This window comes from Macrobrachium nipponense, chromosome 4, assembly GCF_015104395.2.
Source record: "Macrobrachium nipponense isolate FS-2020 chromosome 4, ASM1510439v2, whole genome shotgun sequence".
Taxonomy (NCBI): Eukaryota; Metazoa; Arthropoda; class Malacostraca; order Decapoda; family Palaemonidae; genus Macrobrachium; species Macrobrachium nipponense.
Genome location: NC_061100.1, coordinates 111,633,613 through 111,641,112, shown reverse-complemented (window position 1 = coordinate 111,641,112; position 7,500 = coordinate 111,633,613). Strand labels below are relative to the sequence as shown.

Below are 7,500 nucleotides of genomic sequence, written 5' to 3'. Positions count from 1 at the left end.
CACTGTTCTTCTGGGAATGCCGCTTCCAATGAGCTCGAATACGTTGACCAAATCCTGGTTGATAATTGGTACTGTAAACGTAGGGTTGCCAAGATGATGAAAAATGCTGTCGACATGTGGCGTCGTAAGGCGAACCACGTCCCTCGAGAAATTGGGAGTACAACTATGCTGTTCTACAAGGGCAACATGAACGATGAATATAAGAGAGATGAGGAAGCCCTGAAGAACGTTATCGGCGCCCATGTAAAACTGACCGGTGAAAACAAAAATGTCGACCTAGTGATCTACTACAAGGACTGGAAGACTACCCAGTATCCCATGTAATGAAGAGGCGAGAAGTAGTTTACCAAATATCGTGCCCTGAGAATGGATGTTGTCCTTTACACACTGGTACGACTACGACTCGCCTCTCCGAGAGGATTGTCATTCACCTACGTACAAGGAGGAGCAGTATCGCAGCACTACATGAGGGACCATGACCTGTCCCCAATGCCGGCTGATTGTAAGAAGCCCAAAAATCCTGGACGGCAACAACGACCATCGCCGCCTCCGACATAAGGAGGCCCCCGCCATCCGCAGATGGATATCTTCACTGAAATTGACCCAGGGAGCCCTTCTTCTCCCTACCACCACCAAGAGAACGACAAGGCACACGACTTGTTATTATCATTATTTGTTTAAGCAGCCATTTCCGACGAAGTCCGATCGGCTGCTCAAAGGCACACAACTTGGATAACCCTTCAACAGCTGGTCACCTTAGGTAAGGCGCCCTACGATCAGAACTCCCGGGACCTGGTACTAACTGATCGGTGTCTTCGTTGGTCAGCCAGTCTCTGGATGAGTTATTCTGCTCCCAGCCAAAATGAGCCCTCCCCGGTTTTCTTAACCAATCAAAAATCACTCAAAATCTACTACAAATATTATTATTATTATTACAAGTAGTTTACCGTGACATTTGCACATCCATCGACTCTTACTTCTCACCGGAATGATTAATTCTTAAATGAGATTTGAAAACCAAAAGTAAAGTAAAAGGAATGAATCTGGACAGCTAGTTAGTGACAAACCAAAGGGAATAATGATACTCGTATATAAAGGATGTTACTTTCTACAGCGTGCTGTTACACCACAAATGGGGCTGGCTGTCACGAATGTCATTCTGTACCCTAAATGAGATCTAAGTTCTAGGGAACCATAGACTAGAAGCAGTAAACTTTTTTTCTGTAATGGAGAAATCCCAAGAAAACTTGAAAAATTATAGGTATTAGAGAGGTAAGATGTCTAATTAGCGATTTCAACAATTCCACTTCAAGTGTCGTTTTTGTGAGTTGCAGGCTTTTGATGCTCATAGCACAGGATAACAAATTTCCTGTTTTTCGTATTAGGATTTAGAATTCAAACCTGACCTTCTATCTGGAACACTTTCGTCAAGCCTGTAACTGATTTTTCCAAGAGATGTTCTAACCTTTACAAATTGCACAATTGTTAGGTAAATATTTCATACGCTGGTTTTGATGCACAAAGCTTCTTTCCTTAGTCATGTCTGTTTATGAACTTTCAATAAATCCGAGAGGCTTTCAGTAAAAAGTCAAGGAAAATAACACTTGGAAATTTCAAATAAAGGAAAGAAGGGTAACCTGGAAATTCAAATGAGGGCAAGCACTGTAACACCTGGGAATTTCAAATAAAGGCAAGGAATGAAATTCCTTGGGCTTTCAAATAAAGGAAGTGAGATGTTTCTAAGATCATAGAATAAATAATTCCTCAAATTGTACATTCTGAGCCTGCTCCTGCTAGTCCCCAAAAGAAAGATGGCCGATTTTTGTTGCAGTAATGTATCTTCAGGGCAGCATTTTAATGGAGGCAAGTTAATCTCGACGACTGCCATCCCAATGTATGTTGCTTGAGGAAGCCCTCACTCCTCACTTCAGCTATAATAGATTCACATCAACCGTGCATTTGATGTCTAGGCCAGTTCCTTACGACGCTCCTGATTGGCTGTTGATAAGCTAATCAAAGGGTTGGAAACTCTGAGTTTCTCGAGAAAGTTCACATGGGTAGGATCTATGTTCCACCTCCTCTGAGGGATACGTCTTTCAAAAGTATCCCTTAGGAGAGGTGGAACATACATCCTGCCTATGTGAACTCTCTCGAATTCTGGCTGTTTCTATTCGATTATTTTGTGTTTCCACTTATAACTGAGAATATATGAACATGTTTAATTTGTGTCCTTTTATTTGATCCTTGTTAGTATAAGTAGTACTAAAGGTATGAATATTAATTATGATGACCACTTCACGTTAAGATAGGAATATAATGGTTACAACTTACGCGAGCGTGGCAAATCTTGCACGCGTTCCGAGTAAGCTGGAGGTCGCATCACACCTTGTTAAACAAAACCTATTAAAGCGGTCAGCAGTAAATGTTCTCTCTACTGGTTTACTTTGTTGCTTCAAGTGCGCTGCTTCCAGAATGCTACTATAGGTAATGTGTGCAAATAATCATCCATTAATTCTTGTCAACAGTACAGGCGGGACAAGACAGCGGTGTTCCCCGAATTCAAAATACTGCGCAGGGGCTAAGAAATGTTTGAGTCGGCTTCGTCGAATCCATAGCTGGTGTATACAGCGTTATCATTTAATGTCTTCATTCTTGTTGACGTTTTCTTGTTTTAGTGTGTATTTTAGTCACCTCTCTCTCTCTCTCTCTCTCTCTCTCTCTCTCTCTCTCTCTCTCTCTCTCTCTCCACCACTGAACTACGAGAGAGAGAATGAGGAGTGTGATAAATATTATCGAGAGAACGAAATCATTTGTAGAAATTATATTACACATCTGTACTGCTTCAATTCTTTGTAATTGTATGTGGCATTTATGAAAGCGCTCCCTTCACTCAACAGAAAATAAAGTTTTATACTATGAATTTGGAAATTTCACTGCTTTCCTACGAAAACAAACCAACATCTAACGAGAGACTAATGAATGGGTAAAATTTCTACAAAATGAAATCAATTTTTATAATCATTTATTCAGTTTTGTCGATTTCATATCTCGTTTTAAGATACAGGTAAAACGATCAGAATCATCACATTATAGCTTGATGCAAAATCATTCATACAAAGGGATGTTTCCCAATCTACACTTTCCTCAATGTCTCGCAGGCTATTCGTATGAACACAAACATGCTTCCTTTGTACATTTTGCACTGCAAGATCACTATTGTTGTTTTTCCTGTTGTGTTTTCATGGTTTCATCACTGATGTTTATTATGACCACACGACGACTGTGACTAAAATGGTGACAGTGGTAACACCATATCCGAGAGACAGACAGGTGTTCCCCAAAGCTTTTATATAAATAGTCGCTCTTTCCGGCCGGAGAACGCCTGCACATTTCAGCATCCCTCTCTACCTCGGCACCAGTTAACTCTCTTCACAAGAGAAAAAACACTCACGATGTAGTAATGGACGATCGGTTAAACGAAAAAAGTATTTGCCTTAAAAGTAAAGTAGTTTTGACGATGTAGTAATGGACGATCGGTTAAACGGAAAAAGTATTTGCCTGAAAAGTGAAGTAGCTGTGAAGGTCCCAGTGAAGAGAACTTGTTCGGAAAACTCGTGATGGGTGAGGTTTCAGCGAGTTCGAAAAGTAGTGGTTAAGATAATGGCCAATTTTTAGCAAGTACAATCCTGGCTACGTTTATATCATAAGCGTGAAAATATCTGTCTTATTATCATGATACGAATTGTTAATACTTTTATACCAAAACAAAATTCAGGCTTTGTGTATCGTCCCATTGCAACGAATCATTCGTGCAGCCACGTCCTACGCAAATAGGACAAGCATAACAGGACTTTCTTCAAGGTAAGAATGCCCAGCTGATATATATTTTAAAGGATCCACGGGTCAAGGAACTTAACCTCCTACGTTATAACCTGGAGGCATCGACGACTTTCGATGCTAGTGCCAATTTTTTTTCTTTTAAATCCCGTGCCAAGTATAGTCGTTAGTTTCCGTGAGTACAGCGTACAGGAAATAGCTGTAAAAGGTTATCGAAAGCTAAGGTTTGGTACTTTCTTTAGAATTCCGTCTTTTTCACGTCGTATTTTCCCTTAGGAGATCTGACCTCGAAAAGAGTCTTTTCAACACGATTCGACTTGGGAAGACACTGCTGTGTAATTCGTTATATTCCTAACCCTATGTAAGTAAGATTTCTGGTTCACCCACGTCATCAACTACCAATCAGGGTTCGACATTTCTGTCAGGGTTTTAAATCAAGTATGATTGCATGAAGAAATTGGGTTATCAAAAAGGTCATCATTTCTTTAGATGATTTGGCTTTCATTTATCATGCGAAATGTAACTTGTAACGCTTTTCATTAAACCCATTTCCACGAAGTCAGTATACTCGCATGTCATTCATTCTTCATATACTTGGTGTGTGCTTATTACTTCTGATTGGCTTTTCCGAAATGACTTATCAGAATTTTCAAATGCTGCTTTTCATGCCTTGCTTCCAAGCTTACAGCACCTCTAGATTTAAGATGTCTTACTTGTAACACAATTTGGCAAAAAATCTGAGCTGGAAAGACTAACAAAAACTGTTTATTTGAATAGTTTTTTACATCTATTTCGGCAGCTAGAGATAAGACTTTTGTAAGTAAAGGTGGCTCAACTATCGCTTTTTATGCTTTGCTTCCAAGCTCACCGCACCTCCAGACTTACTTGTAACATAAGTTGGCTAAGAATCTGAGTCAGGAAGACGAAGAAAAATCTATTTATCTAAATTCTTTTTTTTTTTTTTTTTTTTTTTTTTTTTGCATATATTTTGGCAGCTGGTGATGAAAGTTATTCAGGTCCAGGTACTGCTGTGGCCGAACAACGTGACGAAGCCTCCGAAGATATTAGCCTACTTCCAAAGGACGAATTGTGCCGTAAGTGAAACCGAACTTTCGTTGTACGACAGGTGTTCAAATGCCCTTGACATTTTGCTATATCATTGAAATGCCTCTTCTGCAGGTGTTCACGTACCGTTGAAAAATACATAAAATGTCTTTTACACACTAAAGCTGTTGTAGGTTACTAGCGATAAACCCGAGTGTAGCAGCAAGGCAAAGAAATTATCTATAGGGATGATCAGTGAGTGTTTCTTTATACATGAAATTACACGAAACCCGATGAGAATGCATACAATTTTAAGGTATTTTACGGTCTCACACTATACGCTACGTATCTAATAGTAAATATTATGTTGCTTCTTCCCCCCGCCCCCACCTCTCTCTCTCTCTCTCTCTCTCTCTCTCTCTCTCTCCCCTAGTAATTATAAAAAGTATCTTAAATTCAAACAGCTGGCAACCCATATACACGTACATACTATATATATATATATATATATATATATATATATATATATATATATATATATATATATATGGTCGCCTCAAAATCTGGTTGATGTTTCACCCCAAGGAACGTAAATCAGTAGAAAATAGGCGAACGAGTTATATATAGGATGTGTATCGATGGCGGATTACGACTTTGATGAGAACTGACAGTAATTCATTCTCTGAGCCTGTGTTGAAATAAAATCCCTTATCATACTCCACAATTATAGCCACAGAAATATATCATTTACCCCTTCTTAGTACTATACCAGAGTGCAGGACTAAAGCAAGACATAAGTTGTTATTTACTTTTTCCATTTTTGTTATACTGCCACAACAAGGATAAACTCTTGTGCAGAAAAATTCCTCAACATTACCTGCTTCAAACAATTACATTGAAACCTCGCCAACAGCACTTCTTGGTTATCAAGGCCTTTAGTTCCAATAACTTCTCAACCCCTTTTATACTATAGTAGATTCACATCAACAGTGCATCTGATGTCTAGGCCACTCCCTTACGACGCTTCTGATTGGCTGTTGATAAACCAATCACAGTGCTGGAATCTGTCTCTCGAGAGAGAGTTCATATAGGCAGGATGTATTGCCACCTCTCCTGAGGGATACTTTTGAAAGACGTATCTCTCAGGGGAGGTGGAACTTATAGCTTACCCCTGTGAACTTTCTCGAGAGACTGACAGTTTCCAGCCCTGTGATTGGCTTATTAACAGCCAATCAGGAGCGTCGTAAGGGACTGGCCTAGACATCAGATATACAGTTGAAGTGAATATACTATAGTGCTTTCTAGATCGTCCTCTCCTTCTTCCTCCCAACTTTTTCGAATAATAGTTTTCTAAACCTTTTTCAACTCTGGTCTTTTCGTATTTCACACAAACGCCGATCCATCTCATAGCCTGCGATAACCTTTTCAACACCTGTTCGTTTATCTACATATGTCAATGTTTTAAAGACTTCTTGTTCCACATGGACTGAACAGCTGTTTCGTCTCAGTAGTTCTGTTTCTTTTTTTTTTATTTACATTCAACATCAACACTTGTCTTTCATTGGGATTTCGTTTGGCAACGTCTTCATACACTCCAAATTTGGCTTCCACAATCTCTCTCTCTCTCTCTCTCTCTCTCTCTCTCTCTCTCTCTCTCTCTCTCTCTCTACTCTAAAATCACCTGCAACATTGTTTTCTCAACATACCCTTATAGCGGTTCCAGACGCATGATCATAGCTAACTTTAACATTGAATAAGATGAAGACTGCTGAGGGCTACAATTTGGTATGTTTGATGATTGGAGGATGGATGATCAACGTCCCAATTTGTAGCCCTCTAGCCTCAGTAGCTTTTAAGATCGGAGGGCGGACAGAACAAAGTGCAGACGGACAGACAGGTTTCTTTTACAGAAAACTAAAAGCCTTGGAGACAACATACTGCCTGGTCTCAGACCTACTTCTGTAGTGAAGCTGCCACACTCCCATCTTCGCCAGCGTAATAGAAATTTAATAGTTCAGAAGAAATGCATCGCCGCCAATAGTATCAAAACATTTTCTTAGATCCATTCATGGACAGTACAGCTTCCTCTCCATTCTCAAACTTATTATACAATATTTTCATGGTGAACAGCAATTGCGCAATAAATCTTCCTCACCTAAATCCGGTACTTTATATAAGTATATATGAATATATATGTATATATATACATGCATATATATATATATACAAATATATATATACATATATATGAATGATCATACTAAATTCATAAAGATAGGTGTACCTGACTACCAAAGCCTTTTTCGTACCGAAGATAAAATCAACCGGTTTCTGAGATCTCTGAAGAAAGACAATGTCATTAACGACGAAACTTATCGTCACCTGTTTTCCACCGGCTCTTCCTTTGGTGTTATGTATGGCCTACCCAAAATTCATAAACCTAGTGTTCCCCTCCGCCCTATGCTTGCTAGCGTCTTACAATACACCTAATTATAAACTGGCAAAATTTTTAGTCCCGTTCCTTAAACCTTTAACTAAGAATCCATATACCGTTTCCCATTCAAAATCGTTAAAAGAATCAGTACTACCCAAAGATTCTGATCCATTTATGGGGAGTTT

At 39.3% G+C, this 7,500-nt stretch overlaps 1 protein-coding gene across 1 annotated transcript in view; it reads left to right on the top strand.

The window, feature by feature from the left end:
* Positions 1-4,836: 4,836 nt before the first annotated feature.
* The window catches only part of LOC135211704 (prostasin-like), a 22,715-nt gene continuing 20,051 nt past the window's right edge, over positions 4,837-7,500 (top strand). Inside the window, exon 1 of the mRNA XM_064244952.1 lies at positions 4,837-4,931. The gene's annotated coding sequence lies outside the window, so the exon portion shown is untranslated. The remainder of the gene's footprint in view (positions 4,932-7,500) is intronic.